The 24,798-nt window shown below is 40.7% G+C and overlaps 1 protein-coding gene across 15 annotated transcripts in view; it reads left to right on the top strand.

Moving 5' to 3' along the window:
* ADIPOR2 (adiponectin receptor 2) overlaps nucleotides 1-24,798 on the top strand; it is a 102,637-nt gene that overhangs the window by 42,086 nt on the left and 35,753 nt on the right. The window contains exons 2-4 of one of the 15 annotated variants that reach the window (XM_074006072.1): nucleotides 2,874-2,979; nucleotides 4,673-4,827; nucleotides 4,934-5,078. The exons of 11 other annotated variants lie outside the window; for them this stretch is intronic. The gene's annotated coding sequence lies outside the window, so the exon portion shown is untranslated. Of the gene's footprint in view, nucleotides 1-2,873; nucleotides 2,980-4,672; nucleotides 4,828-4,933; nucleotides 5,079-12,437; nucleotides 12,531-24,798 lie in introns of all 15 variants that reach the window. 3 more of the 15 variants (XM_074006069.1, XM_074006068.1, XM_074006065.1) reach the window with 3 other exon arrangements.

Raw genomic sequence — 24,798 nt, forward strand, 5'->3', positions numbered from 1 at the left:
AATTTTGTGTTAGTAGAATAAAAATGAGCTCTTCTAATTTACAGGTATTGATAGTCTGGTCTTTCCATCTTCCATCTTGACTCTCTTTTACTCTTAAAAATCTTAGAACAAAGTAAAGCCAGTTCCAAATACTTTTCCTAGTTCTACACTTTTTTTTTTTTTTTAAACAAGACAGTCATTTGTCTGAGTACAACAGGACAGTTCATTGTTAATACTTTGGTTCTGTGTGCATTAAATCTTTTTTTTTTTTTTTTTTTTTTTGAGACGGAGTCTCGCTCTGTAACCAGGCTGGAGTGCAGTGGCCGGATCTCAGCTCACTGCAAGCTCCGCCTCCCGGGTTTACGCCATTCTCCTGCCTCAGCCTCCCGAGTAGCTGGGACTACAGGCGCCCGGCTAGTTTGTTGTACTTTTTTTTTTAGTAGAGACGGGGTTTCACCGTGTTAGCCAGGATGGTCTCAATCTCCTGACCTCGTGATCCGCCCGTCTCGGCCTCCCAAAGTGCTGGAATTACAGGCTTGAGCCACCGCGCCCGGCCAACATTAAGTCTTTTTTCCCCCTCTACCCACAGTTTCCCTTTGTAAACTTTGAATGTTTTGTCAGTAGAGCATCATCATAGGTAATGATATTGCACGTCAAGACTGTTGGTCTTCCCCATTCTTCCTGGAATATGCTGGAAGCTATCAGGACTGAGGTTAATTTCTTCATTCCTAGAATTATATTGTAATCAATATTGGAATACTGGCTTTTGTGTATTTTTTTGTGTTATTTAGTTTTTGGAGAAAGGAAATATTTGTAGACTTTCTTGGCTTGTCATAATTTTTTATTGTTAAAGAATATAGTTTAAAATTTATTAAATATTAGGGAGCCTTCTGTTTCATTGGGACTCTAAGGAATGATAGCCATAGGAAGGGATATGTCTTATAAAGCTTTTAAAAAATAATATATTTATTAAAATTCTAAAAATTTATTTATTTATTTATTTATTTATTTATTTATTTATTTTTGAGACAGAGTCTCGCTCTGTCGCCCAGGCTGGAGTGCAGTGGCCGCATCTCAGCTCACCGCAAGCTCCGCCTCCCGGGTCTACGCCATTCTCCTGCCTCAGCCTCCCGAGTAGCTGGGACTACAGGCGCCCGCCACCTCACCTGGCTAGTTTTTTGTATTTTTTAGTAGAGACAGGGTTTCACTGTATTAGCCAGGCTGGTCTCGATCTCCTGACCTTGTGATCCGCCCGTCTCGGCCTCCCAAAGTGCTGGGATTACAGGCTTGAGCCACCGCGCCCGGCGATTTATTTATTTTTTAGAAACAGGATCTTACTGTATTGCCCAGGCTGGTCTCAAACTTCTGGGCTCAAGTGATTCTCCTGCCTTGATCTCCCAAAGTGTTGGGATTACAGGCGTGAGCCAGTGAGCTCAGCCAGTTTTGTTTTGTTTTGTTTTTGTTTTTGGTAACTTCTAATTATTTTCTTATCCTATCCCTAATAGTTGGCATCAGTTAATGAACTAGTTTTGATTCCCCAAAAGCCCCCCCTCTTAATTTCCTGTATTTTGCTTTACGTTCTCTTTTGTTTATTTCTTAGGAGAGAGAAATGCCATTTATATAATCAGTTGTTATTTTGTAATACTGGGCAGTAAGAAAGCAGGGAAAAGCACAAAACTTGGCATATAGTAAATTTTGTTGCTTGAACAAATTAATGAATGAATGAACTTGCAGGATAAGATTGCACCCTATTTAGTGGTACTGTTTAATTATTTCGTGATCCTTAGCCAAGAACGAAGGCATACTGGAAGGGAACACACACAAAAAAGGTGAGGGAAAAGTGTTAATGTATCATTTAAGTGACTGTGTTACAACAATATTACATTGTGTTGTCACTCTTGAAGGTGAGATGTGATTCTCATTTACATTTCAAGCTAATTTGGTTAGCTGGGGGAATTCTTAGGCATCTCGAGAGATAATTAGATGTGCCGCCTAGGACCTCACATAATTATAATCTCTATTAGGAGTATTAAAGTTTATTTATTTATTTATTTATTTTTTTGAGAAGGAGTCTCGCTTTGTCGCCCAGGCTGGAGTGCAGTGGCGCGATCTCTGCTCACTGCCAACTCCGGCTCCCGGGTTCACGCCATTCTCCTGCCTCAGCCTCCGAGTAGCTGGGACCACAGGCGCCGCCACCACCACGTCCGGCTAGTTTTTTGTATTTTTAGTAGAGACGGGGTTTCACCGTGTTAGCCAGGATGGTCTCCATCTCCTGACCTTGTGATCCGCCCGCCTCGGCCTCCCAAAGTGCTGGGATTACAGGCGTGAGCCACCGTGCCCGGCCTAAAGTTTTTTTTTTTTTTTAAACGAAAGCTTAGGGGGAAAAGTTGTGATTGATAAGTGTTTTTTTCTCTTAGTGAGTGTTCTCAAGATCTTAGGAGATACATTATTTGAAACAGTAATTTAATCAATACTACTTTAGTAGAAACCAGCCCTCTATATAGTTATAGCTAACATTTTGTTATCTTGGTTTTTAGATGAAATCTTTAGCATCAGTTGGGCTCATTAGCACCTCTATTAAGAGAAGCAAGCACAGAATGGAAGGGAGAGCAAATTATAACTTTTAAAAACTTAACTTCTCCTTAATTAAAAGTTTGGAAGAGAAGCAAATTGAAACTGTGGACTGATTATGTAAAAGTTTGAGTTATCAACTCTCTTATATGTAATGCAGGCTGATTTTAAGTTTCTGGTCTGTAGTGATAACAAGAAAATTATGTTTATTATTAATAACTTGTTTATACTGCATATATATGAAGGGCATTATACTGTGACAAAGCTAACAATAAAACATACATTTTAATATTTCAGATTCCTTATTTTATTTGTTTGTTTAGAGACAGGGTCTTACTGTTGCCCAGACTGGAGTGCAGTGATGCGATCATGGCTTACTGAAGCCTCGAACTGCTGGGCTCAAGTGATCCTCCTTCCACACTCTTCCAGGTAGCTGGGACTACAGGCATGTGACACTATGCATGGCTAATTTTTAAATGTTTTGTAGAGATGAGATCTTATTATGTTGTCCAGGCTGGTCTCGAACTTTCTCCTGCTTCTGCCTCCCAAAGTTCTGGGAGCCACTGTGCTGGGCCAGATTCCTTTTTTTAAATTGTGGGAAAATACACGTAATATAAAATTCACTATATTAACCATTTTAAAGGGTACAGTTCAGTGGCATTAGGTATATTCACAGTGTTGTACAATCATCACACTACCTAGTTCCAGAACTACTTTATCATCCCAATCAGAAACTATGCACATTATACAATATCTCCTTATTGTTCTCTTCTCCCGGCTCCTGGTAAGTTCTTTTTTTTTTTTTTTTTTTTGAGATGGAGTCTTGCTCTGTCGCCCAGGCTGGAGTGCAGTGGCCTTATCTCAGCTCACTGCAAGCTCCACCTCCCGGGTTTGCACCATTCTCCTGCCTCAGCCTCCCGAGTAGCTGGGACTACAGGCGCCCGCCACCTCGCCCGGCTAGTTTTTTGTATTTTTTAGTAGATTTCACTGGGTTAGCCAGGATGGTCTTGATCTCCTGACCTCGTGATCTGTCCATCTCAGCTTCCCAAATTGCTGAGATTACAGGCTTGAGCCACCACGCCCGGCCTTTGTATATGCCTTTCTAACTTGTATTTATGCACACACTTTTATATAGTTGTAAAACTTAGTTTTATCTAGTTGTAATAATTTTGTTTTATGTTTTAAGATACTGTAAATAATCTTCATGCTGTTTTTGAATGCTCCCTAATATTCAAATGAGAAAATGAATTTACTATGTACTTTTTTTTTGTTTGTTTTTGTTTTGTTTTGTTTTGTTTTTTTTTTGAGACGGAGTCTCCCTCTGTCGCCTAGGCTGGAGTGCAGTGGCGCGATCTCGGCTCACTGCAAGCTCCGCCTCCTGGGTTTACGCCATTCTCCTGCCTCAGCCTCCTGAGTAGCTGGGACTACAGGCGCCCGCCACCTCGCCCGGCTAATTTTTTGTATTTTTTTAGTAGAGACGGGGTTTCACCGTGGTCTCGATCTCCTGACCTTGTGATCCGCCTGCCTCGGCCTCCCAAAGTGCTGGGATTACAGGCGTGAGCCACCGCGCCCGGCCCAACTATGTACTTTTTAAATTTTTCTGTTACTCATTAATTGCTTCCATTTCCCCCCGCCTTAATACTTTTGTGTGTATAATTTTTCCCTTTTGTATTGCTTTAGGATAAAATTCAAGGAAAAACAGTAAAGAGTACTGGATCAGTAAAGAGTACTGGCCTTACTGGGATCAAGGCCATTTTAGATAATTCTTGGTATGCAGTAGGGTTTCACAATGGGGAACCTTGTTAGATTTACAGTGGAGGTTTTTGCTGCAGTTTGTTTTGTAGCCTTCCAGGCAAGAGTAGCATCAGTTATCTGTGTAATTTTACTTAGAAAAAACAAACAGCTTTTCACTGGTTCTTTGAAGTGGTAGTAAGCTTCCCTACTGTTGGTTTTGTTCAAAAATCACTGTTTGTTATTTGCATCTTCTTGATTACTTCAGAACTTTATGTAATAGTTTATTGAAGTTCTTAGGTACAGGTAGCTAACATGGGATTGACTTTGTCTTACTATGGTACAATCTAAATACATATTTAATGTTGTTAATTAAGATTATCATTCACAGATGCTCACTTATATAGGTGGAGAAACTGAGGTTTCCCTTGGGACAGCATGCTCCTGGATATAACCCTGAGAGCAGTTAAACTCTTGAGACCTGCATTCTTTATTTTTCTTAATTATCAGTACAATTATTGGATCAGAGTTTCTTCTTCCTTTTTTGTAAGTTATTAAATTCCATTTTTAAAAGATATCTTTTGAATACATACATTTACAGGTTTGGAAAATATATTTCTGGTTAAACCATGTGTTCCTATTTTTGTTTCAGAAAATTTGGTCAGAATTAGTGTCTACACAGTGGGCCTGTTTTCATGTCTCCCAAGCATTATGGCTGAGTGAAAAGCCAGAAGGACCTGATTTTGAACTTTTCTCCCACTTACCAGCCATGAGACTGAGCAGTCTGCACAAACTGTGTGAGCCTTGAATTCTTCAGTTGCAGAAATGAGATGTTGAATCCTTCAGATTGTTAAGAAGAATAAATGAGATAATGGGCACCTGACAGCATATATTTATGTTAAGAATATATAATTATTGCTGTTTGAAATTATAGCCTGTATATGTTATATTTGCAGAGTGCCCAAATACTTGTTCCTCAGTTACAGAGTTTACGTACATCTCAATGTACCTTTTATAGTTGAAGTTGTTTTGTTTTCAGAGAAGACTGAAGTTATTTGTGGGTTTTTTTTTTTTTTTTTTTACAGTATTGTCATATGGAAAGTACATGTTTATTATCAGGGTTTAGGTTTTCTGCTGAGTGTGTTTCAAATTAAGTCATTTCCCTCTAGAATTGGTAGTTTGTTGTCTTCATGTTATTGATAATCGTTTCCAAGTTTACCAGATAGAAAAACCCTTAACGAAATTTTGGGAAAAAAGTACACCAGTGAGTTGTTTGCTAATCTTCCTGTAGTTGTCACACAGACTGACTGTGTATATATTTTTTGGAGACAGAGTCTCACTCTGTCGCCCAGGCGGGAGTGCCGTGGTGTGATCGTGGCTCACTGTGACCTCTGCCTCCTGGGTTTGAGCAATTCTCGTGCCCTAGCCTCACACTTGGGTAATTTTTGTATTTTTAGTAGAGGTGGGGTTTCACCATGTTGACCAGGCTGGTCTTGAACTCCTGACCTCAAGTGATCTGCCCACCTTGGCCTCCCAAAGTGATAGGATTACAGGCGCAGCCACCGCGCCTGACCCAGACTGACCCTTTACAGCATCACTCCTGTTCCTTGCATATTCATGCTTCCAATTTAAGGTTTTTATCAGTTACTTATTACAGTTGCCATGTATCAAGTTCCCTTTTTTTGCTAATTGGTTCTTTTCTCTTCTACATACTAAGGCAGAGGTGGCAATAAATGTCACAACATTACCACTACTTGATTTGATTTTAATGTGTTACTCTCTTGTACTCCTACCTTATTAGTTTTAGTAGTTTATGGCTGGGTGCGGTGGCTCTTGCCTGTAGTCCCAGTGCTTTGGGAGGCTGGGGTGGATGGATCACTTGAGCCCGGGAGTTTGAGACCGGCCTGGGCAACATGAAGAAACCCTGTCTCTAAAAAGGGTTAACCAGACATGGTGGTATGTGCCTGTGGTCCCGGCTACTTGGGAAACTGAGGTGGGAGGATCACTTGAATCTGGGAAATTTTGGCGGCAGTATGAGCTGTGATTGCACTACTGTACTCCAGCCTGGGTGACAGAGTGAGATCTTGTCTCAAAAAAACGTTTTAGTAGTTTCTGTGTTTTGTTTGTAAATGTAACTCCATATTGAGCCAGAAAAGCACAAGCCCTGTAATTTCTCATTTTAGAGAAAATCATTCATTTTTTTCCTTCCCCAAGGAGTTTCTCCTTCCTGTTTTTTTCTTTAAAGAGAGTTTGGCAGAATTCCAGAGCCTAAAATAATAAAATAAAGGTAATTAAATGTATTCTTCAGCCAGCAGAGACCGTCTTATCTTGAATTGCTAGTGGTTTATGCTGGTCCCCCCTTCACCTTCTTTCACTTGTTGGAGGTGGATGAACTTTTCCACTCAGAACTATCTTGTCAGTCTCACACGTGTTTATTAAAGGAGTGAGTATGCTTAAGAGACAGATTTTTTGTGTTGGGTGAAGAAACCATTTTGGATATTTCTCTCTATTGTGACTGGGACTGAATTTTTAGATTGATTTATATTTCCTTTGAAGAACAAAGGAATATTTTTCTCGAAAATGGGAGTTAACAGGAGCATTAATTAGTAACAACAAAAAATCTGTTAAATGTATTTGGGGAGATTATTTTCAAAGAATAACATTTCTTGTGTGAGTCATTATATTCAGCAAAATTTCTTTTTTTATAATTATGCTGCCATGAAATTTTTTGGGAAAATAACTTTAAGTAAAAAACTTCAAAAAATTTTATTTTAGAGGGACAGTAGTGCAGTTGGAAGAGGAATTTTAAGTCAAAGAACAGTAAAACATGAATTCTTTCAGAAGACAGTTAAAAATTTACTGTGCATCAGAAACATTACTTAGCTCTGAACATAAAAAATGATTAAGGTATTGCTCTTTGCCTTTATGTCTTTGCGTGTAGTCTAATGGGAGACACAAGTAAATAAGAAACAATGGATCAAGGTGTCATTATAGTAGTAGTTACACAGGTAGGTGCATATGCTTCTAGTCTAGCCATTGGGATGCTGTGTTAATTGTAGCTCTGTGGCGAAGCCTCGAGATTTCCCTCTCTCAAAGTAAAATTATTGCCTTAGGGCAGGGTTAGCAAACTATAGCTAGCCCCTGGGTATCTACCTGTTTTTGTATGGCTCATGAGCAAAGATTGGTGTTTACATTTAAAAATAGTTTAAGCGAAATAATGTTTTGTGATAGGTGAATGAAAATTAAATGAAATGGAATCTCAGTGTTAATGTAAGTTTTATTGGAACACAGCCACATTCATTCATTTACATACTGTCTGACCACTTTTGTGTTGCACTGAGTTGAGTTGTTTGTAGGAGAGACCTTTTGTGGCTCACGAAACCTAAAATATTTATAATCTGGCCTTTTATAGAAAAAGTTTGTTGAACCTTCTTTAGAGTGTTATGAACACTTACTTTTTATTACCTCAATCACACAAGCAGCTTCCTTAAATTCCTTATTAATATGTTTAAAATTTAAATTAGCCGGGTGCAGTGGCTCACGCCTGTAATCCCAGCACTCTGGGAGGCCGAGGTGGGTGGATCACCTGTGGTCAGGAGTTCGAGACCAGCCTGGGCGACATGGTGAAACCCCGTCTCTACTAAAAATACAAAAAACTAACATGGACTTGGTGGCACATACCTGTAATCCTAGCTACTCAGGAGGCTGAGGCAGGAGATGCTTGAACCTGGGAGGCAGAGGTTGCAGTGAACTGAGATCGCATTGTTGTACTCCAGCCTGGGCGACAAGAGCGAGGCTCCCATCTCAAAAAAAAAAAAAAGTTACATTTTAAGTGGCTGTGTAAAGGATTATGATGATGCCTACCTTGAATGGTAAACTTTGAGATGTAACTTTTCAGTTATTTCTGCAGAAAAATGCTAAAGTGATGTGCTATTCTATTGAAAGCCAAGTGTTGATTTGCTAGGCCTGCCATAAAGTACTACAGACTGGGTGGCTTGAATGACAGAAATGTATTTTCTCACAGTTCTGGAGGCTAGAGTTTCAAGATGTGTGTAGGTTTGGTTTTTCCTATCACCCCTCTCCTTGGCTTGCAATTGTTGCCTTCTCTCTGTCCTCACAGGGCCTTTCCTCTGGGCATGTATTCCTCTCTGGTGTCTCTTCTTACAATGACATCAGTCATAGTGGATTAGGTCCCCCACCCTCGTAACTTCATTTAACCTTGATTACCTCTCTAAAGGCTCTGTTTCCAAATACAGTCACGTTGTAAAGTAGTAGGGGTTAGGACTTAACATGAATTTTGAGAGGCTACAGTCAGTGCACAGCACCAAGGAATTTCTGACAGAAACTTTGTTTGTTTATGCATTAAGCAGATCTTGAGGGTGTGTACTGTGTGACAGATGCTGTTTTACATATGGATGTGTGTGTACTATGTGACAGATCCTGTTTTAGATACGTATGATGAACAAGACAAACAGGATTTGACACTTAAGAGGCTGGTGGTTTAGTTGAGAAAGACAGATAATTAAAAGGAAAATAAATAATTTGAGAGGGTGATAAGGACTATGTAGGAAATTAAACAGTGTAAAGTGTTAGAATGACTAGTGTGAAGGGTGGTCAGTTAAGGGCTTCCTGAAAAGGTGACCTTTTACCTGGGAGCTGAAATGGTAAGGGATAGCTGGCTAGTTAAGTTCCCAGGCATGTTTCTAGGGCCTGATGTTGATCGATTGGTATGGAAAAGGATTACAAGAATAGTGAGTCAATTCGAGAGCTTTATAAGTTGAGGTTGGAGAGCTTGGTGGGGCAAAATCATTAAGGGCCTTGTGGGAATTATGGTAAAGATTTGGATTCCTTTTGCACAAGGAATAAAATCTGGAGGGATTTTAGCAGGGGAGTGACATAATTTTTCTGTTTGAAAGAGCACTTTGGCCGCAAAATAAAGAGAAGAAGCTGCAGGTGTGAGAGTAGAAGATAGGGAGCCCTGTTTGGGATTATCAAAGTATTGTAGGTCAGAGATCTTGGTGGTTTAGCTAAGATAGTGTCAGGGAAGAGGAAAAGAAAGGGAAATAACTTGAGAGAGATTTTGGGAGATAAGATCCATGTATTATTTACTAATGGATTAAGTATGGGGGCTTAGGAAGAGGGAAGAATATCTTTGACAATAATGTTGTGTAATACTGTCCACTGTAGCAAGTGAACCTATAATGTTAGTAAATCAGATAGATGATTGCTGCAGCAGCAAGTTATAGAATATAATTTGGACAGGAAAAAAGCCTTCAATCATTAAATAGGAAAACAGAAGGCAGGTAAACAATGTTATGGTTTAATTATGTTCAACTTACAGGCTTAAAACTACTAGAAAACCAATGGGGAATTCATAGTTTGCCATAGAAAATGCCTTTGGGACAGATAACCTGTTTGGAATGAAAAAGCCCTGGAGAGTATTACAAAATAACAAATGTCAGGTTTGATGGAATGACTGACTATGCATGCAATTAAGTGATTTTCTTTAGTGCTAGAGTTCTTTTTTCCTAGGTAAATCATTTTAAAAAATGGACCAGACTTTGTGAAAGTAGATATGTTACATAAAATAGTGTTAGCTAAAGATGAATGGAATAGGTTAAGAGTGTCTTCTTGAAAATTTGAACTATCTCTTTCAAAAAGAATTTTATTACCTCTTGGCTGGACTTGACTGAAAAGTTAAAAAAAAAAAAAAAAGAAAATCTTCCGATTGTTGAACTCCCAGTGAGGAGTCAGAGAATTGTGAGAGCCAGGGTCTGTTTTTTGTCGCTTTTTCTCTCTCTGTTTTTTAAAGACAGCATCTTGCTCTCCGCCTGGCTGAAGTGCAGTGGTGCGGTCACAGCTCCCTGCAGCTTTGAACTGTCAAGCTTAAGCGATCCTCCCACCTCAGTGTCCTGAGTAGTTGGGACTGCGGTTGCACACCACCATGCCTGGCTTATTTTTGTATTTTTTTTTTTTTTTTTTTGAGACGGAGTCTGGCTCTGTTGCCCAGGCTGGAGTGCAGTGGCGCGATCTCAGCTCACTGCAAGCTCCGCCTCCCGGGTTTACGCCATTCTCTTGCCTCAGCCTCCCGAGTAGCTGGGACTACAGGCGCCCGCCACGTCGCCCGGCTAGTTTTTTGTATTTTTTTTAGTAGAGACGGGGTTTCACCGTGTTAGCCAGGATGGTCTCGATCTCCTGACCTCGTGATCCGCCCATCTCGGCCTCCCAAAGTGCTGGGATTACAGGCTTGAGCCACCGCGCCCGGCCTTATTTTTGTATTTTTTGTAGAGATGGGGTCTTGCCATGTTGCCCAGGCTGGTCTTGAACTCCTGGGCTCAAGCCATCCGCCCACCTAGGCTTCCCAAAGTGCTGGGATTACAGGCGTGAGCCACTGTGCCTGGCTGCCACTTTTTTCTGTGTTTAGAAATCTACCTCTGAGCTTTATTCCCCATCCATAAGGCAGGTAACCACTAGATGGCTAATTTTGAAAGGGCGAGAGCATTCAGATATATACAGTAATTCTAAGTTCTGAGTAGAATACAGTCATCCCTTAGTATCCATGGGGGATTAGTTCCAGGACCTCCCATGGATACCAAAATCTGTGGATGCTCAAGTTCCTGATAGAGAATGGCATAGTGTTTGCATATAACCTATGCATATCTTCCTGTATATTGTAAATCATGTCTAGATTACTTGTAGTACCTAATACAATGTAAATGCTCTGTAAATAGTTATTATACTGTATTGTTTAGGAAAAAGAGTCTACATGTTCAGAATAGACGTAATTTTAAAAATCTGGATAGTTTCCATCTGTGGTTGGTTGAATCCACAGGTGCAGAACCCATGGATACAGAGGGCTGACTGAATAGAAAAGCAAGGCAAGTGTGATAGCAGCCTTCTTTACTTCAGGATTCAGGATTTACTTCTTTACTTCAGGATCAAATGTTTTTACTTTTCGATTTTGTTGTTTTGTTTGTGAAGACTTGGGAATTGCTGGGTTTAGTTATACTACTCTCTTATTAAGGGAGAATATAGCAATCCTCCTAGAGAGATTTGCAAACTACAGCGCTTGGGGAAACTTGTATAAGAAATTTTGTGAGTCTTGAGGGCCGGGTGTGGTTGCTCACACCCGTAATCCCAGCACTTTGAGAGGCCAAGGCCAGAGGATCTCTTGAGGTCAGGGGTTTGAGACCAGCTTGGCCAGCATGGTGAAACCCCATCTCTACCAAAAAAAGAAAAAAAAGAAAAATCCGGGCGTGGTGGTGAGCACTTGTAATCCCAGCTACCCAGGAGGCTGAGGCATGAGAATCCGTTGAACCCAGGAGACAGAGGTTACAGTGAGCCAAGATTGTGCCACTGCCCTCCAGCTTGGGCAACAGAGCAAGACTCTTTTTAAAAAAAAAAAAAAAAAAAAAAAAAGAAATTCTATGAGTCTAAATTACATCAAGTAGCTTTGGAGGCAATAGTTTAAATTCTCTAAAATACTGGGCACATTAGCTCATGCCTGTAAGCACTTTGGGAGGCTGAGATGGGAGGATCGCTTGAGGCCAGTAGTTCAAAACCAGCCTGGGCAACAGAGTGAGACTCCAGCGCTACAAGAAATTAAAAACTAGCTGGTTGTGGTGGCACACACCTGTAGTCTTAGCTTTTCTGAATGGAGGCTGAGGTGGGAGGATTGCTTGGGCCCAGAAATTCAAGGTTACAGTGAACTGTGATTGTGCTGCTGCACTCCAGAGCGAGACCCTATTTCTAAAAATATTAAATTAAAAAAACCTGTACAACTCAAATTTCCAGGTACTGTTATTAATATGAGTTATCTTGAACTGTTGAAAAATTAATCATTTATTGTTGATTTCTATCTGCATATTAAAGATCTGACTTGATCTCCTGACCTCGTAATCCACCTGCCTCGGCCTCCCAAAGTGCTGGGATTGCAGGTGTGAGCCACCACGCCCGGCCTTTTTGTTTTATTTTTTTTTCTCAAGACAGAGTCTTTGGCTCTGTCACCCCGGCTGGAGTGAGTGCAGTGGCATGACCTTGACTCACTGCAACGTTTGCCTCCCGGATTCAAGTAATTCTCCTACCTCAGCCCCTTGAGTAGTTGGGACTATAGGCGTGCACCGCCACGCCCGGCTAATTTTTGTATTTTTTTGTAGAGATGGGGTTTCACCATGTTGACCAGGCTGATCTTGAACTCCTAACCTCAAGTGATCCACCTGCCTTGGCCTCCCAAAGTGCTGGGATTACAGGTGTGAGCCACCGTACCTGACCTACTTGAAAATTCTTAAATGGTTGCCTTATACTTTCTGGTAATAAAAGCACTATTTTAATGTTCAGAACTATTTTCATTGTTTGCTAACCTTAGAATTAAAAAATCCTTTTATATTTATCTTTGGATAGATATGAGGAGACCTCAGAAAGTTTGTGGAAAAATGGAATTAAAAGATAAAAATACAAAATATAAACTTTATTCTCAATATAAGCTCTATCAAGTTCAAGAAACTTTTGTAGGCAGTAATGTTAGCCATTTAGTCCACTCCTAAAGAAGTAAGGGTCCTGGGAATTTAACCATATCAATATGTGCAGTCTTTTTTTTACATTATTAACTAAAGAAAAATGGGTGCCCTTTAAATTTTTTTTAAGATTAGGAAAAGGAAGTCGGAAGGAGCCAGTCAGCACTGTTTGGTGGATGCCTAGTGATTTTCCATTGAAACCCTAGCAAAATTGCCCATTTGAGAGGAATGAGCAGGAACCTTGTTGTGGTGAAAGTCAACAAGATTCCTTGAGCATTCCAAAAAACTTCTGTCATGACCTTTGCTCTTGACGGGTTTGCTTTTGCTCTGACTGGATCACTTTCATCTCTTGGTACCCATTGCTTTGTTTTTTTGTCTTCAGGATCACACTGGTAAAGTCATGTCTCCTGTGTTAAACGTTTTAAAAGAAATTCCACATGCTGTTGATGCCACTTATTTAAAATGTGCATTGAAAGCACTGCTTTTGTCTGTGGCCGATCTGAGCACAATGGTTTTAGTACCCATCAAGTAGAAAGTTTGTTCAACTTAAATTTTTTTGTTAGATTTGTGTAAGCTGAATGAATTTATATGTCTATGGTATTGGCTGTTTTTTGTGCTGTTAATCATGCGATCTCTACATTTAGGTTACAAACGGGATGAATTTTTTCCTAAAAAATTTATGTTGATAGTCTGCTGCTGCAGGCTTCATCTTCAATATCATCTTGTCCCTTCTTACAGTGAATTGTCTATTTATAAACTGCTGATTTCTTAGGGGCATTGTTTCTATAAACTTTTCGTAAAGCACCAGTGATTTTACCATTCTTCCAGTCAAACTTCACCATACATTTGATGTTTGTTCTTGCTTCAGTTTTAGCGGAATTCATGTTGCTATGTTAGTGTGCTTTTCAAACCAATGTCTTATCTTTCTTAGTGCCTCAAACTACATCTCGTTCAGATGTGTTATAACAAGTTAGTACCAGCTTATTTTGGTGCAATTTGTTTTGAAATTCATGCATAGTTTTTTCATAAAACATATGTTACATGAACTTTTTGAAGATCCCTTGTACCTGCAGTCCAAAATTCAAAAGTTACTAAAGAATGTAAAATAAAAATAATTCTTCCTCTGCTTGTTTTCACTTACCCAGTTTCCTTCCTCGTCTTCCTGATGGATTAAAAAAAAAAAAAAGACATGATCCAAAAAACGTGATCTACTTTAGGTCTAAGGACATGTATAGGTTGAAAGTGAAAGGATTGAAAGTTATCACATGCAAATAGTAACTGAAAGAGTGCTAGGACAGTTTGCTAATATCAGACAAAATAGATTTTTAGTTAAACACTCTTACAAACTCTTATAAGAGGCTGGGTGTGGTGGCTCATGCCTGTAATCCCAGCACTTTGGGAGGCTGAAGCGTGTGGATCACTTGAGGTAAAACTTCATCTTTACTAAAAATGCAAAAATTAGCCAGGCATGGTGGTGTGTACCTGTAATCCCAGCTACTCGGGAGGCTGAGGCAGGAGAATCGCTTGAACCCGGGAGATGGAGGTTGCAGTGAGCTGAGATCGAACCATTGTACTCCAGCCTGGGTGACAGAGCAAGACTGCCTCAAAAACAAAAAACAAAAACCAAAGAAAACCCTCTTACAAGAGACAAGGAAGAGCATTAAATAGAAGAGTCGATACACCAAGAAGACACAAACAGTTATAAACATGTATACACTGAACATCAGAGCTCCACATAACCTGAAGCAAATACTGACCTCATTCATTGAAAGGAGCAACAGACAGATCTAAAATAATAATTGGAGACTTTCATATGCCACTTTCAATCATGAATAGAACAACTAGACAGAAGATCTAGTCTAATTAGAAGTAGAGGACTTAGGCCGAGTGTGGTGGCTCACACCTATAATCCTAACATTTGACAAGACTGAGGTGGGAGGATTGTTGGACCCCAGGAGTTTGAGACCAGCCTGGACAAATAGTGAGACCTTGTCTCTACTAAAAATTAAAAAATTAGCTGGGCATGTTGTTGCACTCCTGTTGTCCCAGCTACTTGGAAGGCTGAGACGGAAGGATTGCTTGAACCCAGGAGTTTGAGGTTGCAATGAACTGTGTTCGTGTCCTTGCACTTCAGTCTGGGCAACAGAGTAAGACCTTGTCTCCCCCACTAACTCCACCCCCCACCAAACAAAAACAAAAACAAACAAAACAAAGAAATAGAAGACTTTAACACTGCTAGAAACGTTTGGGCCTAACAGACATGTATACCACACTCCACTCCGTAGCTATTTTTCTCAAGTGCACATAGAACATTCTTCAGGATAGACCATATACTATGCCATAAAATTAGTCTTAATAAATTTAAAAAGATTGAAATTATACAAAGTGTCTTTTCTAATCACAATGGAATGAAAGTGGAAATATGAGAACGAGACCTGGAAAATTCACAAATACGTGGAAATTAACACACTTAACCATTGGGTCAAAAATCACAAGGTGAATTAGATAATATCAAGACAAAAACACAGCATACCAAAACTTCATACAATGGGTTTTTCAAAATCAGTTTTTCAAAATCAGTTAACACAAAAGGTAAACATTTGTATAATTACAGGTACTCTTTCTTTTTTGTTGGGGAGTGGTGGGTGGTATGTGGATTTGAATTACTGTTTGAGGTCACTTGCTTTCAGGCTTTTGCATTTCTTTTAAGGGGGATCTTCCAGGAACAAAATGTTGTTTTATTGCTTTTTAAAATCTGAGAAGGTCTGTTTTGCCTTCAGTTTTGAAATGTAGTTTTGCTAGATATAAGATTGGTTGACACGTTTTTTTTTCCTTTTATTTGAACACTTTGATTATGTTATCTCATTGTTTTCTGTCTGCCATTGTTTCTGCTTAGAAGTTAGCTGCTAATCTTACTGGGTTCAATTTTAAAATAATAAGTCATTTGGTTCTTGCTGCTTTTAAGATTTTCTCCTTGACTTTGACTTTCAACATTTTTACTGTGAGGTATCTGTCTGGATGTCTTTGCCTTCCTCTTAGTTAAAATATATTGAGTTTCCTGGATGTGTGGTATATTGCTTTCAATACATTTCAATACATTTGTGAAGTTTTCAGCCATTATTTCTTTGAATGTTTTTTTTCCCCCTCTACTGCTTTTTCTCCTCTCCTTTTGGTACTCCCATAATGAGTACTAAACTGTGCCTAGTGGTATCCCAAATGGCTCTAAGATTTTCCAGTTTACTGTTGAGCCCCCCCTTTATTTTTAAATTTCCATTATTGTAATTTTCAGCTTCATAAGTTTCATTTGGTTCTTTTTTGTAATTTATGTCTCTCCATTGATCTCTATCTGAGGTGATGTTGTCATTATGCTTTCCTTCACTTTTATTTTTTATTTATTTATTTTTAGTTAGAGACGGAGTCTCGCTGTATCGCCCAGGCTGGAGTGCAGTGGCACGATCTCGCTCACTGCAAGCTCTGCCTCCCGGGTTCACGCCATTCTCCTGCCTCAGCCTCCTGAGTATCTGGGACTACAGGCTTCCACCACCATGCCTGCCTAGTTTTTGTATTTTTAGTAGAGACGGTGTGTCACCCTGTTAGCCAGGATGGTCTCGATCTCCTGACTCGTGATCCACCCGCCTTGGCCTCCCAAAGTGCTGGGATTACAGGCGTGAGCCACCGCCTTCAGTTCTTTAATCATGGTTTCCTTTAGTTCCCTGAACACATTTATAATGGTTAAAGTCTTTTCTGTTAAATTTGACATCTTGTTTCTCATCATTTTTTATTGCCTGCTTTCCCCTCCCTTAGCGTATGGACTATAGTTTTCTTTTTTTTTTTTTTTTTTTGAGACGGAGTCTCGCTCTGTCACCCAGGCTGGAGTGCAGTGGCCGGATCTCAGCTCACTGCAAGCTCCTCCTCTCGGGTTCACGCCATTCTCCTGCCTCAGCCTCCCGAGTAGCTGGGACTACAGGCACCCGCCACTTCGCCCGGCTAGTTTTTTGTATTTTTTAGTAGAGACGGGGTTTCACCGTATTAGCCAGGATGGTCTCGATCTCCTGACCTCATGATCCGCCCGTCTCGGCCTCCCAAAGTGCTGGGATTACAGGCTTGAGCCACCGCGCCTGGCCTGGACTATACTTTTCTATTTACATGCTTCATAATTTTTTGTTGGAAACTGAACATGTTAGATAATACATTGTAACAGTTCTGGGCTCTGGTTCCTTTTCCTCCAGGGCTTGTTACTGTTATTTGCTCCATATTTGTTTAGGGACTGACTGGATTCATTTAGTGCAGTTGGTTTCCCTCCTTAGTGTTCAGCCTCTGCCACTGTCCTCTGGAAGGCGTAATTACGGATATGCCCTCAGTTAGGATGGGTTGATAGTGCTTTTGGTAGGGCTCTCTTCTTTTCTTTCCTGGAACACACCCAGTTGTTAAACTCCACTAATTGCTGGCTGATTGCTCCAATCAGTCAGTTGACTGATTTCAACCAATGCCCTGGGGTAAAATGGTCTATAGAATAATCCAAATTCTGACTCATTTGAAGGAATAGTTTCTGAGGTCAGTGTTTGATTTTTGGTCTGATTGTACCAGATACCATATTCCCTGGTTCACTTCTGCAAACTAACCTACAGTTTAGCCTGTATCTTGATTGTGTAATTGCATGTATCTTGATTATCTTCCCAATTGCCTTTCAACCTCTGCTGTTCTTTAGAGCACCTTTAGGCCTTGACCTCATGCTGTGTTGCAAATGAAGTCAGAGTCTTTGGGAAAAGATTAGGTGCTGTTTTTTTGTTTTTGTTTTGCTTTTTAATCTACTTCTCACCCCAGGCAAACAGTCTGAGCTTGGACTTCAGAGGTGTGGGAGTGGGAACAATGACAAGTTTCTCTCTGAGTGACATGCCACTCTAGAAGATGAGTGCTCAGTGGGAGGTAGGCAGTAGCCTGGGGTCCTCCTGTTGTGGAACCACCACTTCAACAGCAGGGTCCAGAAGGATTGGGGTTTCATTATTTTCAGTGTGCCCGGCCCTAGGTAGAGCCTTCATTCCACAAGTGGGGGTTTGGCAGAAGGGTACCTCCACTTCTAAACTGTGTTCATGGGGACTTAGCCTTCAGCAGTAGGTAGCTGGGGAAGGATGGGAGGTGCTGATGTCTCGTATCCCGTTGTCTGGGTGTTGGGGGCAGAGGGAGTCCTGTGTTCTTGCCTCAGTAGAGTGGAGTCTTCTGTTCTGAGCTGGGGGAGAGTGGGAAGGAAAAAAGAGGTTCAGATACCACAGGCTGTTCCCTTTCTTACTGAATTTTCTATATGTTCCTGAATAGATGTTTCTTCATTTGCTATTTGCCTTTTGGACCATTTCCGGAGGTTTTTGATGGTTTTTAAAAATAGTTTTTACAAGTTTCTCTTGGGAACAAGCCAGTGGAACCCTTTACACTGTCATTCATGCCAGAATTCACTCTCCTTGTTGTTACCATTCTTAAATTTTAGTCATTCTGATTAGGTTTGTAGTAACATTGCATTGTGTTTTTAATTTGCATTTTGTCTGTTGCCAAGGCTGGAGTGCGGTGGCATGATCAGAGCTCCCTGCAGCCTCAGAACTCCTGGGCTCAAGTAATCCTCCCACCTCCGCCTCCTGAGGAACTAGAACTGTAGGCGTGTGCCACAGTCCCCCACCTGGCTAATTGTTTTAGTTTTTCTTTTTCAAGAGATGGGGTCTTGCTGTGTTGCCCATGCTGGTCTCGAACTCCTGGCCTCAAGCTGTCCTCCCACAGTGCTCGGATTATACATGTGAGCCACCATGCCCAACCTATGTTGAACATCTTTCCATATGATGATTTGCCATTGGTATATCTATCCTCTTTGGTGAAATGTTTGCTCATGTTATTTTCCATTTTATGGTTGGATTTTTTTGTGTGTGTGCTGTTTAGTTTGGAGAGTTCTTTATATAGTTTACCAGGATTATTATTTTTTTTTTTTTTTGAGATGGAGTCTCGCTCTGTCGCCAGGTTGAGTGCAGTGGTGTGATCTTAGCTCACTGCAATCTCTGCCTCTCGGGTTCAAGCGATTTTCCTGCCTCAGCCTCCCCAGTACCAGGATTACAGGCATGTGCCACTGCACCCAGCTAATTTTTGTATTTTTAGGAGAGACGGGGTTTCACTGTGTTGGCCAGGATGGTCTCGATCTCTTGACCTCATGATCCACCCACCTCGGCCTCCCAAAGTGTTGGGATTACAGGTGTGAGCCACCGCGCCTGGCCTTTAACAGGATCTTTCACAGAAAAGTTTGTTTTGATGAAACCCAGTTTATCAGTTTTTCCTGCTAGAGATTGTGCTTTTGATTTTAAGTCTCAGAACTCTACCTAGCTCTAGATTTTCCCCTGCGTTTTTAATAAAAGTTAAAACATTAAAAAATAAAAGTATGGTTTTGCATTTTACTTTTTTTTTTTTTTGAAATGGAGTCTCACTCTGTCACCCAGGCTGGAGTGCAGTGGCGCCATCTCCGCTCACTGCAAGCTCCGCCTCCCGGGTTCACGCCATTCTCCTGCCTCAGCCTCCCAAGTAGCTGGGATTACAGGCACCCGCCACCGCGCCCGGCTAATTTTTTGTATTTTTAGTAGAGACGGGGTTTCACCGTGTTAGCCAGGATGGTCTCGATCTCCTGACCTCGTGATCCGCCTGCCTCGGCCTCCCAAAGTGCCGGGATTACAGGTGTGAGCCACTGCGCCCGGCCTGAGTTTTACATTTAAGTCTATAATCCATTTTGAGTTAATTTTTGTATGAAGTGTGACCTAAATTTGTAGATTGAAGTTTTTTGCCTATGGGTGTTTAATTATTTCAGCACCATTTATTGAAAAGGTTATCCTTCTATTATTATTATTATTTTTTTTTTTTTTTGAGACGGAGTCTCGCGCTGTCACCCAGGCTGGAGTGCAGTGGCCGGATCTCAGCTCACTGCAAGCTCCGCCTCCCGGGTTCACGCCATTCTCCTGCCTCAGCCTCCCGAGTAGCTGGGACTACAGGCATCCGCCACCTCGCCCGGCTAGTTTTTTGTATTTTTTTTTTTTTTTAGTAGAGACGGGGTTTCACCATGTTAACCAGGATGGTCTCGATCTCCTGACCTCGTGATCCGCCCGTCTCGGCCTCCCAAAGTGCTGGGATTACAGGCTTGAGCCACCGCGCCCGGCCTATCCTTCTATTATTGAATTGCTTTGGATATTTGTAAATGTGTTTAGGGAAAAACTCTCCTCAAACTGTGTTTTTTCTCTACTGTCATACCACAGCAATAATCAACACAGAAGAAGACTTATGTGATCACATGCATTGGGGTTGTTTTCCCCACACACCAAGCAGCAGACACCAGCTTGAGTGTCCTCTAATTCAGTTCGACACTGTCTCCGTGTCATTGATGTCAGATCCCACAGGTTGAGGGCTCCGTACCCAAGACTGCTGCCCCAAGACACCCACCAGTCATAAGTCGGGGCATCCAGAACTTCTAACCAACCAACTTCAAGTTGGGGTGCCCATGATCCCCTCTTTGGCTTCATTAATTTGCTGGACTGGCACACAGAACTCAGGGAAACACTTATTTACGTTTACCGGTTTATTATAAAGAATATTGTAGGCTGGGCGGGGTGGCTCATGCCTGTAATCCCAGCACTTTGGGAGGCTGAGGCGGGCGGATCACGAGGTCAGGAGATCGAGACCATCCTGGCCAACACAGTGAAACCCCGTCTCTACTAAAAATACAAAAATTAGCTGGGCGTGGTGGCAGGCGCCTGTAGTCCCAGCTACTTGGGAGGCTGAGGCAGGAGAATGGCGTGAACCCGGGAGGTGGAGCTTGCAGTGAGCCGAGATCGCTCCACTGCACTCCAGTCTGGGGGACAGAGCGAGACTCCGTCTCAAAAAAAAAAAAAAAAAAAAAGAATATTGCAAAGGTCACAGATGAAGGGACGTGCAGGGCTACGTATGGGGGAAGGGGCGTGGAACTTTCGTTTCCTCCCTGGATGCTCCACCCACCAGGAACCTCTGTGTGTTCAGCTGTCTTGAAGTTCACTGAACCCTGTCCTCTTGGATTTTTATGGAAGCTTCATGACATCAGCATCCCTACCCCAAGGGCATAGGATGGGACCCTACATGAGAGAGTTTTAAGATCTGCAATCAAAAAGGCAGGGGAACATTAAGCGTGGAAGGAGGGCAGGAGAAAGTCAGAGGCCTGCCTCTGAGGCCTAACACTTCCAACGTTATAATGAAAGACTGGAATAAAGGCTATGGGAGTTAAAGCCAGGAACCATGGATAAAGATCAATAAATATCATAGCACCACAATAAAATAACAGGCATACTTGTGTGGGTCATTTCTGGGTTCTCTGTTCTGTGACTCTATTTGTGTATTCTTTTGCCCATACCAGCACAGTCTTGACTAGCTATGTAGTTGGGCTTCAGTGAGGTCTTCTTTTTTGATTGTTTTAGCTATTTTGGAGCTTTGCCTTCATGTAAGTTTTATGAGTTTTTATCTACAAAAATCCTTGGTGGGATCTTGATAGGAATTGTATTAACCTATAGAACAATTTGGAGAGAATTGACATCTTTACTGCGTCAGTATATTGCTGAGAACATAGTATAATATATCGCTATTTGTTTAGGGTTTTTGTTGTTGTTTTTTGAGAAGTGGGGTCTCATGCTATTAGTTCACTGCAGCCTCGAACTCCTGGACTCAAGCAATTCTCTCACCACATTCTCTTGAGTACCTAGACTACACAGGTGCATACCACCTAACTCAGCTAACTTAAAAATTTTTTTTTTTAGTGACATGGTCTTGTTGCCCAGGCTGGTCTCAAACTTCTGGTCTTGAAGTGATCCTCTTGCCTCAGTCTCTTGTATTTGTTTAGATTTCTGATTTCTTCCATCAGCATTTTGGAATTTTTAGCATACAGAGCCTATACATATTTTGCTAAGTGTATACTTAAAGTATTTAATTTTCTATGGAGCAGTTGTAAATGGTATTGTTTAAAATTTCAGTTTCTACATGTTTATTGTTAATATATAGAAAAGTAAATGATGGCTGGGCACAGTGGCTCATACCTTTAATCCCAGCACTTTGGGAGGCCAACGTGAGAGGATCACTTGAGTTCAGGAGTTCAAGACCAGCCTGGGCAACATAGCGAGACTCCATCACTACAAAAAATTGAAAAAAAAAAAAAAAAAAAAGCCAGGTATGGTGGCATGCACCTGTAATCCTAGGTACTTGGGAGGTGGAGGGCAGGAGGATTCCTTGAGCCCAGGAGTTCAAAGTTACAGTGAGATATGATTGCACCATTGCACTCCAGCCTGGGCAACAGAGTGAGACCCTGTGTCTCCAGAAAAAAAAGAAAAGTGATTGATATTTGAGTGTTGATGTTGAATTCTTGCTGAACTTATTATTTCTAGAATTTTTTTTTTGTAGATCCTCAATAACATTTTAAGATTTGTTTTGAAGTGTTTTATCTTTTTTATATTGTGATATATTCTTCTTTCATAATGACCAAATATTGTGGGGTTTTAGGATCAAGGCTGTTGAAATCCATATGTCAATTTTATGCCCAATCACAGTGATGATTTTTCTTATTTATAAATTTTTCTTTAGTTGATTTCTTCTGGGCTTTATAGATAAAAGAGTCATGTAATCTGCAAATAGTTACAGTTTACCTTTTTTTTTCTTCCAATTTTTATACTCATTTTTTCCCCTCATTTAATTATCTAAGACTTCCAAGATAGAGTTAAATAATGCTGGTAATACCATCTTCTGACTTTAGACTCTTAGGCTTGTTTGCTTTTTTTTTTTTTTTCCTCCTCAAGGCATTGCATGCTAGTAGGAATTCTTTTTATTTCAGTAGGTAGAATGCAAATAAAGTAAAAACATATAGTAAATTTCAGTTCTCTAGTGTGTTCTAGTATTGGGGTATTCTGTTTTGTTAAATTTATGGGAACCCGAAGGTTGACATACTTTTACTTCAACAGTTCTATTGTTGAAAGTCAGTATCATAGGCCTTCCTGCTTTCTGTAGAGTGGCGAATATTTGATTTCCTTGTAGATTTTGCGGCACTTTATTTTCTTCATTCTTATTTTATCATACTTGTGAATTTAGAAAACATTATTGATAGGAATGTCTGTTGATCTCAGGAGTTTACTGGAGAGTTGATTTTCTTCTTTTTATTTTAAGGAGGATCCTTAAAAATTATTGGGGAAATCTTATTTCTTGTCATTTGATTTCTTTTTCTGAGATGAGGATTACAAAACAATTCTAACTAATAGAGCATTTCAGTTTTTCTTTTTCTTTTTTATTACGAGACAGGGTCTTTGCTTTGTTACTCAGGCTGGAGTGTAGTAATACCATTAGAGCTCAGTGCAGCCTTGAACTCCTGGGCTCAAGTGATCCTCCCACTTCAGCCTCTTGCGTAGCTAGGACTACAGCTACTACCTACGTGCCACCACACCCGGCTAATTAAAAAAAATTTTTTTTTTGGTGGAGGTGGGTCTCACTTTGTTGCCCAAGCTGGTTTTGAACTGCTGGGCTCAAGTGATCCTCCTGCCACAGCTACCCAAAGTGCTGGGATTACGGGTGTGAGCCACTGTGCCTGCCCGAGCATGCATTTATAGTCATAAATGAGCAACACTCCTCCATATATAGCTCCTGCTGATGAGAAGTTTGGTGTGGTGATATTTTTCTTTTCTTTTTTCTTTTTTCTTTTTAAGACGGAGTTGCCAGACTGGAGTGCAGTGGCGTGATCTTGGCTCACTGCAACCTCTGCCTCCCGGGTTTGAGTAGTTCTTCTGCCTCAACCTCCAGAGTAGCTGGGATTACAGGCACGTGCCACCACACCCAGCTAATTTCTTATATTTTTAGTAGAGACTGATTTTTGGTATTTTTAGTAGAGGGTTTCACCATGTTGGCCAGGACGGTCTAGATCTTCTGATCTTGTGATCCACCTGTCTTGGCCTCCCAAAGTGCTGGGATTACAGGCGTGAGCCACCGCTCCTGGCCTCTTTTTTTTTTTTTTTTTTTGCTCACTGTAACCTCCACCTCCCGGAGTCAAGTGATCCTCTCACCTTGGCCTCCCTAAGTGCCAGGAGTACAGGCATGAGCCACTGTGCCTGACCTAGTGTGGTGATATTTCAAGAATACTTTACAAAGCTTTATTCTACTTGCTACAGCTTGAGCATCAAGATCCTGACTCTAGTTTTCTTGTGATGTAGACCAACTACCTTTAGGGTTCATTTTCTTATCTTTTACTCACCCCAGTCTTAATTTTGTTGCACAGTGGAAAGCACATGAACTTCGTGAGGTTCAGAAACTGGGTATAACACAGCTGCTTCTCTTTGAATCCTAATGACCTTGAATAAGTTATCCAATCTCTAATCCTCAAAATGGAGGATAATAATACCTCAGAGGGCTATATTTAAAGATGCTATGAAATACCACATGTAAATTATCTGGTAGAGAATTTACCTTTGTTTATTCTCAGTAAATGTTTACTGCCTCTGTTGATTCTCAGTAAATGTTTGCTGCCTCTCCCCTGAAACAAAATGAAATGGTGTGTGTGAATAGCTTTGTGAGCTTTAAATAATATAATTAAATAGAAGGCATTATTAGTTCTGTTTCCTCTTTCAGAAATGGGCATTAATAACATAATTTATAATCTCAGTAGTATAATGTGCTTGGCCAGGTACATGCCCAGGTTTGGTATTCTTTAGATTTTTGTTTCTTCTTGCCCTACATACTTTGAAAGCCCTTCGAGAAATCCTGTAGCAAACTCACATGATTTGTGAAACCAACAGTTGACTAATTTTTACTCTAATTCTATGTCTTTGACTAATTCTTAGTCTGTGTATCCATATATATGAACACTAATCCACCTATTACCTTCTTTTTTATGGTGTCTAGGTTCTCCTACTTTGCCCTACTTCTCCTTTCCCCACTAAGAACTTTGAACCATATGGAATTTATTAGCTAGCATATACCCTGGTCTCTTCCTGTT

This window comes from Macaca fascicularis, chromosome 11 (assembly GCF_037993035.2).
Source record: "Macaca fascicularis isolate 582-1 chromosome 11, T2T-MFA8v1.1".
Lineage (NCBI taxonomy): Eukaryota > Metazoa > Chordata > Mammalia > Primates > Cercopithecidae > Macaca > Macaca fascicularis.